The sequence below is a fragment of the Hypanus sabinus genome, chromosome 7 (genome assembly GCF_030144855.1).
Source record: "Hypanus sabinus isolate sHypSab1 chromosome 7, sHypSab1.hap1, whole genome shotgun sequence".
Taxonomy (NCBI): domain Eukaryota; kingdom Metazoa; phylum Chordata; class Chondrichthyes; order Myliobatiformes; family Dasyatidae; genus Hypanus; species Hypanus sabinus.
The window spans coordinates 37,220,249-37,230,527 of record NC_082712.1 but is presented as its reverse complement, the minus strand read 5'-3'; positions in this window follow the sequence as shown (position 1 = coordinate 37,230,527).

The window sequence follows — 10,279 nt, the reverse complement described above, 5'->3', positions numbered from 1 at the left end:
TATAATCACCCCCCACCCCCCACACACACACACTTGTTCTTGACCTTTTAGATAAGGGAAATACTGTAGGTCCTTGTTATTTAACGTATCTACTTGTTCCTTCTTCAGAATCCACTTCTACATATAGGAACTCTGCAATGATATTTGCTACAATTGCTCTTTTCAATTATTTATTTATTGGTATTCAGCAATATCTCTGGTGATGAGAAATAGAAGAATATATGCTACTAAACACATCGGTGTACACTGCTGCTGCAGCCTATCCACTTCAGGGATTGATGTGAGCATTCAGGGATTCTCTTCTGCACATCATTGTTATTTGGTTTACTGTCACCCTCCTGTGAGCTTGAACCAGTCTGGTCATTTTCCTCTAGCTTTTCTCTTTAACAAGGCTTTTTGCCCTCAGAACTGACACTCACTGGATGTTTTTTTTCTCACACCATTCATTGTAAATTCTAGAGACTGTTGTGGCTGAAAATCCCAGGAGATCAGCAGCAATTTCTGAGATACTCAGACTACCCCATCTGACACCATCAATCACTCCACAGTCAAAATCACTTAGATCACATTTCATCCCCATTCTGATGTATGGTTTGAACCACAACTGAACCTGTGACTAGGTCTGCATACATTAAGCTACTACCACATGATTGGCTGATTATATTTTTGGATTAACAAGCAGATATACATGTATACCTAATAAAGTGGCCACTGAGTGGATAACTATATTCTCTGTCTATCAATCATCAAGCATGGAGCTGTCTGTACAAGACTAATCACATGACATGTTTGACAATATAAGTTTGACCAAGTTGTATATAAATGCATAAAAATATTATAGACTACCATTGCAATATAAATGTACTATTAAATTTTGATTAATATTTTCATCTAGGAAGTATAACTGGCATAATACACCAAGTAACATTTCAATATATTCTGTCTGTTTATTCAACAATCCATTCAATACTAGAATTGGGGTTTCACGTCCACAAATTTCAAAAATATGTCAAATATAGTTTATATGTGATGAGAATTTTGGCCCCCACCAGCCTGTCAGCCAGTCATGTTCAGACAGCTAACATCCTCTGAATGAAGAATAACATTTCCTCATCTATACCCCTTTGTTTTGTAGATAAGGGAAATACTACAAATCCTTGTTATTTAATCCATCTAGTCCCCTTCTTGAGAATCCATTTCTAGATAATCTGGGAACTCTTCAATGCCATTTTCTGCAATTGTTCATTTCAATGATTTATTTATTAATTTACTAGTATATATTGCAGAGCAAACACAATAGACAGGATGGTCCTATGTCTTATCGTATTCAGCCAAGTCCGTAGTGGTGAGATATTGAAAGACTAGAAGCATCTATACAACAAACCACATCAGTGAATGTTCTCAAGGCAACACTTAAATTCCTCTCAGAAACACGGAAACATCTCCTCTGTACCTACTTCCAAGCACAATAAAACTGTACCATCTTGTGTTAGCCATTTCAGCTCTGGAAAAAAAACCTCTGACTATCCTTTATAAATCAAAGCATTGAGTACAGAAGTTGGTATGTAATGTTAAAATTGTACAAGGCATTGGTAAGGCCAAATTTAGAATATTGTGTGAAGTTCTGGTCACCGAATTATAGGAAAGATATCAATAAATTAGAGAGAGTGCAGAGACGATTTACTAGGATGTTACCTGGGTTTCAGCACTTAAGTTACAGAGAAAGGTTGAACAAGTTAGGTCTCTATTCATTGGAGCGTAGAAGGTTGAGGGGGGATTTGATCGAGGTATTTAAAATTTTGAGAGGATAGATAGAGTTGACGTGAATAGGCTGTTTTCATTGAGAGTAGGGGAGATTCAAACGAGAGGACATGATTTGAGAGTTAGGGGGCAGAAGTTTAAGGGAAACACGAGGGGGTATTTCTTTACTCAGAGAGTGATAGCTGTGTGGAATGAGCTTCCTGTAGAAGTAGTAGAGGCCAGTTCAGTTGTGTCATTTAAGGTAAAATTGGATAGGTATATGGACAAGAAAGGAGTGGAGGGTTATGGGCTGAGTGCAGGTAAGTGGGACTAGGGGAGATTAAGAGTTCGGCACGGACTAGGAGGGCCAAGATGGCCTGTTTCCGTGCTGTGATTGTTATATGGTTATATATGGTTATCCACACGATCAATGCGTCTCATCATCTTATACACCTCTATCAGGTCACCTCTCATCCTCCGTTGCTCCAAGGAGAAAAGGCCAAGTTCATTCAACTTGTTCTCATAAGGCATGATCCCCAATCCAGGGAACATCCTTGTAAATCTCGTCTGCACCCTTTCTATAGATTCCACATCCTTCCTGTAGTGAGGTGACCAGAACTGAGCACAGTACTCCAAGTGGGGTCTGACCAGGGTCCTGTGTAGCTGTAACATTACCTCTCGGATCCTAAACCCAATCCCATGATTGATGAATGTCAATACACCATATGCCTTCTTAATCACACAGTCAACCTGCACAGCAGATTTGAGTGTCCTATGGTCTCGGACCCCAAAATCCCTCTGATCCTCCACACTGCCAAGAGTCTTACTATTAATACTATATTCTGCCATCATATATGTCTTACCAAAATGAACCACCTCACACTTATCTGGGTTGAACTCCATCTGCCACTTCTCAGCCCAGTTTTGCATCTTATCGACGTCCCACTGTAACCTCTGACAGCCCTCCACATTATCCACAACACTCCCAACATTTGTGTCATCTGCAAATTTACTAACCCATCCCTCCACTTCCTCATCTAGGTCATTTATAAAAATCATGAAAAGTAGGGTCCCAGAACAGATCCCTGATGCACACCGCTAGTAACCAGCCTCCGTGCAGAATATGACCCGTCTACAACCACTCTTTGCCTTCTGTGGGCAAGCCAATTCTGGATCCACAAAGCAAGATCCACTTGGATCCCATGCCTCCTTACTTTCTCAAGAAGTTTTGCATGGGGTACTTTATCAAATGCCTTGCTGAAATCCATATACACTACATATACTGCTCTACCTTCATCAATGTTTTTAGTCACATCCCCAAAAAATTCAGTCAAGCTCCTAAGGCACGACCTGCCTTTGACAAAGCCATGCTGACTATTCCTAATCATATTGTGCCTCTCCAAATGTTCATAAATCCTGCCTTTCAGGGTCTTCTCCATCAACTTATCAACCACTGAATTAAGACACAATGGAATATAATTTCCTGGTCTATCTCTACTGCCTTTCTTTAATGAGAGAACAACATCCGCAACCCTTCATTGCTCCAGAACCTCTCCCGTCTCCATTGGTGATGCAAAGATCATTGCCAGAGGCTCAGCAATCTCCTCCCTCGCCTCCCACAGTAGCCTGGGGTACAGCTCATCTGGTCCTGGTGACTTATCCAACTTGATGCTTTCCAAAAGTTCCAGCACATCCTCTTTCTTAATGTCTATATGCTCAAGCTTTTCAGTCCACTGTAAGTCATCCCTACAATCGCCAAGGTCCTTTTCCATAGTGAATACTGAAGCAAAGTATTCATTAAGTACCTCCACTACCTCCTTTGCTTCCATACACACTTTTCCACTGTCACGCTTGATTGGTCCTATTCTCTCACATTTTATCCTCTTTCTCTTCACATACTTGTAGAATGCCTTGGGGGTTTTCCTTAATCTTGCTCACTAAGGCCTTCTCATGGAGCCTTCTGGTTCTCCTAATTTCATTCTTAAACTCCTTTCTGCTAGCCTCATAATTTTCTAGATTTCTATAATTGCCTCTTTTTTTGAACCTTTTGTAAGCTTTTCGTTTCTTCTTGACTAGATTTTCAACAGCCTTTGTACACTACGGATCCTGTACACTTACTTCCCTTTCCCTGTCTCATTGGAATTTACCTATGCAGAACTCCATACAAATATCCTCTGAACATTTGTCACATTTCTGCAGTACATTTCCTTGGGAACATCTGCTCCAAACTTATGCTCCTATTTCCAGCTTGATAACTTCATATTTCCTCTTACTCCAATTAAATATTTTCCTAACTTGTCTGCTCATATCCCTCTCCAATGCTATGGTAAAGGAGACAGAATTGTGATCACTATCTCCAAAATGCTCTCCCACTGAGAGACCTGATACCTGACCAGGTTCATTTCCCAGTACCAGATCAAGTACAGCCTCTCCTCTTGTAGGCTTATCTACATACTGTGTCAGGAAACCTTCCTGAACACACCTAACAAACTCCACCCCATCTAAACCCCTTGCTCTAGGAAGATGCCGGTCAATTTTGGGGAAATTAAATTCTCCCATCACAACAACCCTGATATTATTGCACCGTTCCAGAATCTGTCTCCCTATCTGCTCTTCAATGTCCCTGTTACTATTGGGTGGTCTATAAAAACACCCAGTAGAGTTATTGACCCCTTCATGTTTCTAACTTCCACCCACAGAGACTCAGTAGACTATCCCTCCTTGACTTCCTCCTTTTCTGCTGTGACTCTATCTCTGATCAGTAGTGCCAAGCCCCCACCTCTTTTGTCTCCCTCCCTGTACCTTCTGAAACATCTAAAGCCTGGCACTCTCAGTAGCCTTTCCTGCCCCTGAGCCATCCAAATCCCTGTAAGAGCCACCACATCACAGCACCAAGTACTAATCCACGCTCTAAGCTCATCCGCTTTTATCATGATACTTCGTGCATTTAAATAGACACATCTCAAATCATCAGTCTGAGTGCATCCCTTCTCTATCACCTGCCTATCCTCCATCTCACACTGCCTACATTCTTTCTCTATCTGTGAGCCAACTGCCCCTTCCTCTGCCTCTTCAGATCAGTTCCGACCCCCTAGCAATTCTAGTTTAAACTCTCCCCAATAGCCTTAGCAACCCTCCCTGCCAGAATATTGGTCCCCCTCGGATTCAAGTGCAACCCGTCCTTTTTGTACAGGTCATGCCTGCCCCAAAAGAGGTTCCAATGATCCAGAAATCTGAATCCCTGGCCCCTGCTCCAATCCCTCAGCCATGCATTTATCCTCCACCTCATTCTATTCCTACACTCACTATTGTGTGGCACAGGCAGTAATCCTGAGATTACTACTTTTGAGGGCCTGCTTCTCAACTTCCTAACTCCCTGTAGTCTGTTTTCAGGATCTCCTCCCTTTTCCTACCTATGTCGTTGCTACCAATGATATACCATGACCTCTGGCTGTTCACCTTCCCACTTCAGGATATTGTGGAGACGATCAGAAACATCCTGGACCCTGGCACCTGAGAGGCAAACTACCATCTGTGTTTCTTTCCTGCACCACAGAATCGCCTGCCTGACCCCTAAATATAGAGTCCTCTCTCACTGCTGCCATCCTCTTCTTTCCCTACCCTTCTGAGTCACAGGGCCAGACTCTGTGCCAGAGGCACAGCACTGTTGCTTCCCCCAAGCAGGTCGTTCCCCCCCCACCAAGAAATACTCAAACAGGAGTACTTACTGTTAAGTGGGACAAGCACAGGGTACTCTCTAGTATCTGATTCTTGTCCTTCCGTCTCCTGACTGTTACCCACTTCTCTGTCTCCCCAGGCCCTGGTGTGACTACTTGCCTATAGCTCCTCTCTATCACCTCCTCACTCTCCCTGACCAGACGAAGGTCATCGAGCTGTAGCTTCAGTTTCCTAATGTGGTCCCTAGGGAGCTGCAGCTCAACGCACTTGGCGCAGACATGGCCGTCCGGGAGGATGGGAGTCTCCCAGACTTCCCACATCTGACACCCAGTACAGAACACCGGTCTCACAGACATACTTCCTGTTCCTATTCTTCACAAGTAACTTACCTCGCCTCAACCCGTTATCACCAAAGCCCCCATACTCTGACTCTTACTGTGCCACACTAAATAAGACCTGTCTGTATTTCCTACACTTAGCATTGCCTGTTTGTGGGGTAAGGTGTGGTGAGTGGGAGCAGGATGTCAATTTGCTGCCTGTGAGTACCCACGGTGGCTGGCAAATCACCAGTTGTTGATCTCCAATTTCTTTGGAAGCATCCACTGCTTGCAGCCGAGACCAAGGCATCATCTTATACCTGATCATTCCCATGGTTCTTCTTTCAAAGTCAGTTTCATATAAGGCATGGTACTTTCAAAATGAATGTAATGGGGTCATGACAGAAGGAGCAACCTTTACTTACTTTTTGGCTTCCTCCACATATACAGCATTTACCCTTGATGGCTGCTTTATTCAATACAGCTGTACAGCCGCTTGTGGACGCAGATCTCCATTTAGCCAATCACGTGGCAGCAACTCAATTCATGAGAGCATGCAGACATAGTCAAGAGGTTCAGCTGTTGTTCAAACCAAGCATCAGAATGGGGAAGAAAAGTGATCTGAATGACTTTGACTGTGAGATGATTGTTGGTGCCAGACTAGGCGGTTTGAGTATCTCAGAAACTGCTGATCTCCTGGGATTTTCATACACAATGGTCTCTAGAGTTTACAGAGGATGGTGCAAAGAACCAAACCATCTAGTGAGCAGCAGTTCTGTGAGAGAAATGCCTCGTTAATGAGAGAGACTAGACTAGTTCAAGCTGACAGCAAGGGGAGAGTAACTCAAATAACCACGTGTTGTAACAGTGGTGAGCAGAAGGGCATCTCTGAATGCTCAATACGTTGAACATTGAAGTAGATGGGCTACAGCAGCAGAAGTTCACAAACTTACACTCAGTGGCCACTGTATTAGATACCTAAATAATGCACCTAATAAAATGGCCACTGAGTGTACATGCAGTTCAGAAATTGCATCCCTATGTAGTGAGGCATTTTGTAAGGTAACAACATCATTATTTTTCATAATCTACTCATACAGTCGATGCATTATAAATTTGAAATAAGGAAGTTTGCACAGACTGATAGGTCAGGGTAACTGATTAGTATAAAAGACAATTCAACCACCGTGGTAACCGCCTGCTTAGTTTTTCATTAAGTATCTAGCTCCCAGCAGCAACAGCAGAACATTGGGAGACAGTCAACACAGGCTGGGATGAGCAAAGCAAACTGCAGGGAGCTGACAGATGATGACTTTATCACTTTAGAGTCGTTTCCAATTACATGCATGCATAGCTTCTCAGCTGACAGCACTCCTGGCCATCCTGAGGAAAAGGAATAACAGAAGCTTGAACAATGCATAGAACAGGCTTGGACAACTCAGCCCTCTGGCCTCAGCCTGAGGAAAAGGTTCCTCACATGTTGCTATGGCAGACAGTCAGGTGAAGAAGTAACCAATCACATCCCCTGCATCTGGATTGGGCCGTGGATGATAGGTGAACTGGAACAGATTAATGAATTCATTTTCTTCATCCCAGTTATGTATAAATATTGCTTTTTATACCAATTGAGAGTGGGAACAGAGGCAAGAGCTGTCAGCTCCAAGCCAGCCCTCCTATGGGCCCCTAACTTTTACCATGATAGCTGCATCGTGATGGGTTATTAAATACCCCACAATGCCTGACAGAAACTAAATGTTTCAAGATAGATCACCAGTTGAATTAACAGTAGCATAGGCCTTTCGGATTTACTCTGCTCAATTGTAATAGCAGTGTCCCTGGCAGCCCAATTCTTCCACAAATAACAGGATATTCTGTTTAAACAATTGTCAACAAATTCTCAACAGAAATAAAAACTGTTGAAAAGGATCGATGTATTCATTTCCCCTGAGGGAAAGTCTATCACAGCTTAAACTCTATTAGGCTTTAAGCACCGGTTGATTAATAGGGGGAACCTGCCTGCCAATTTAATGGATTTATTCAAACTACACAGCTACAGGTTAAGAAAAGTTACTGCAAAAGAATTACATTTGCTTCAGAATTTGCAAAAAGTATTCTAACCCTCTGCAATGTCAGCACACTCTTTCTTAGACAAGGGACCTCACAATACTCCAAGTGAGGCTACACCGGTGCTTTATAAAGCCTCAGCATCACATCCTTGCTTTTATTTCTAGTCTCCTCAGAATGAACGCTAACATTGCATGTTCCTTCCTCACCAACGACTTAACCTGCAAGTTAACCTTTAGGAAATCCTGCACAAAGTTTCCCAAGTCCCTTTGTATCTTAGATTTTTGAATTTTCTGCCTATTTGGAAAATAGTCTATGTTTTTATTTCTTCTACCAAAGTGCAGGACCATACACTTCCCAATATCATATTCCACCTGCCACTTCTTTACCCATTCTCCTAATCTGCCTATGTGCTTCCATAGCCTCCTTTTTTCCTCAACACTACCCGCCCCCCTCCACCTGTCTTGCTATTGTCTGCAGATTTGGCCACAAAGCCATCAATTTTATTATCCAAATCATTGACATGGAATGTAGAAATAAGCAGTCACACCACAGACCCCTGTGGAACACTACTAGTCTCTGGTAGCCAATCAGAAAAGGCCCCCTTAATTCCCACTCTTTGCCTCCTGCCAATCAGCCATTGCCCTATCCATGCTAGTACACAGAGGCACTTTGCACTGTCTGCCCAATTCCATTGTGCTAACTATGTATTAATAGAGGAAGAATGAAAAAGAAGAAACTTACCAGATATTTACCTTGCCCAAGCCTGTTCTTGTAGAAGCCTGATGAGCCAAAGCCTCACCACTCCTACGCTGGTCCACTCACACAATTTGGGAAGTCCAATCACTTTTACTTGAGCATACGTTTGTTGCCTGTTCCTTTTGCTCAGATCAAATTATTATGTCATGGATCAGTTTAGCTGTGATAAAGTTTGTATCATATCATAGGAATCAAGAAACAATGTCAGTACCTTTTCATGAGTTGTTTCCTTTTTACTAAACTCATGTCTGACAGCAAGTCTAAATGAAGTAATGTTTCGCTTATAAGCATAATAAATCACAAACTGGAAATCTGAAATGAAACAGAAATCATTGGATCAGGCAGCCAGTATGGACAGAAAACAGTTAATGTTGCAAGTCAACAAATACCAAAAGAACTGAAATAGTCTGAGATATAGCAAGCATTAAGATGCACAGAGAGGAGTGTTTACTTCTTCACTTCTTCCTTGAACAGTCCAGCTAGCATTGCCATCATCGTCCTTCCCCTGGAAGAAGTTGTCATGCTTAACAACAGTTCATGAAAGGTCAATGTTCACTCATTTTACTTTCTACAGATGAACATTTCTAGCATATTCAGTTTTGGGGGTTAGGACTTCAATCATCAAATTTGCTTTAATATTTTGAGGGTCTTTGAATTGACTTACTTGGAAATTTACTATGGGAACCTGCAGAGGTCCAGGCGCTAGCATATGTGAAACATCTTCTATTTTAGTCAATTGTATTTCAAAGAGCCAGCGTTTTTTTCCCCTCTGTAACTCTGTTTACATCTCCAGAGAGATCAGCTGTGATTAATGACACTTGGCCATACTCCCTCTGCCTATACCAGCACCCTTTATGTCATTCAGCTTCCACCCTATCCACCCTATCACAAATATTCCTTTGGCTCCCTCCACTGCCCCTCCTGTCCCACAATTATTAACTTGGTTGATTTCTAACTTCTCCTCTTCCTGATGAAAACTCATTGGCCTGAAATAATTACTGTGCTTCTCCGCAGACACTGTCTCACTTGTTCAGTATTTCTGACTCTATCACATCCTTCTTTGATGATGCCATCTTTTAACCAGTGTTTTAGATACGTCTTCCTTCTTCCTAGCTGTGGATGCTCATTTATCATAGTTGACAGGGTGCTTGAATATACCCATTACTCTTACCCTTATATTCAGTCTATTATTAAGGCTGAGGTTTTGGGGTACTTGGAGACACATGATAAAATAGGCCAAGGTCAACATGGTTTCCTAAAGGAGAAATCTTACCTGACAAATCTGTTGGAAATCTTTGAGGAAATAACAGGCAGTATAGGCAAAGGTGAGCAGTGCATGTTGCTTACTTGGATTTCCAGAAAGCCTTGGACAAGGTGTCACACATGAGCCTTCTTAACAAGATAAAAGCACATGATATTACAGGAAAGATACAAGCATGCATAGAAGATTGGCTGATTGGCAGGAGAGTAAGAGTGGGAATAAAGGAAGCTTTTCTGGCTTGTTGCCGGTGACTAGTGGTGACCCACTGGAGTTTATTTTCATATTATATGTCAGTGATTTGGATGGTGAAATTGATGGCTTTGTGGCCAGGTTTGCAGATGGTATGGAGATAGATGGAGGGGAAGATAGTGTTGAGGAAGCAGGTAGTCTGCAGGAAGACAGACAGATTGGGTGAATGGGCAAAGAAGTGGCAGTTGGAATAAAGTGTAGAGGCTGTATG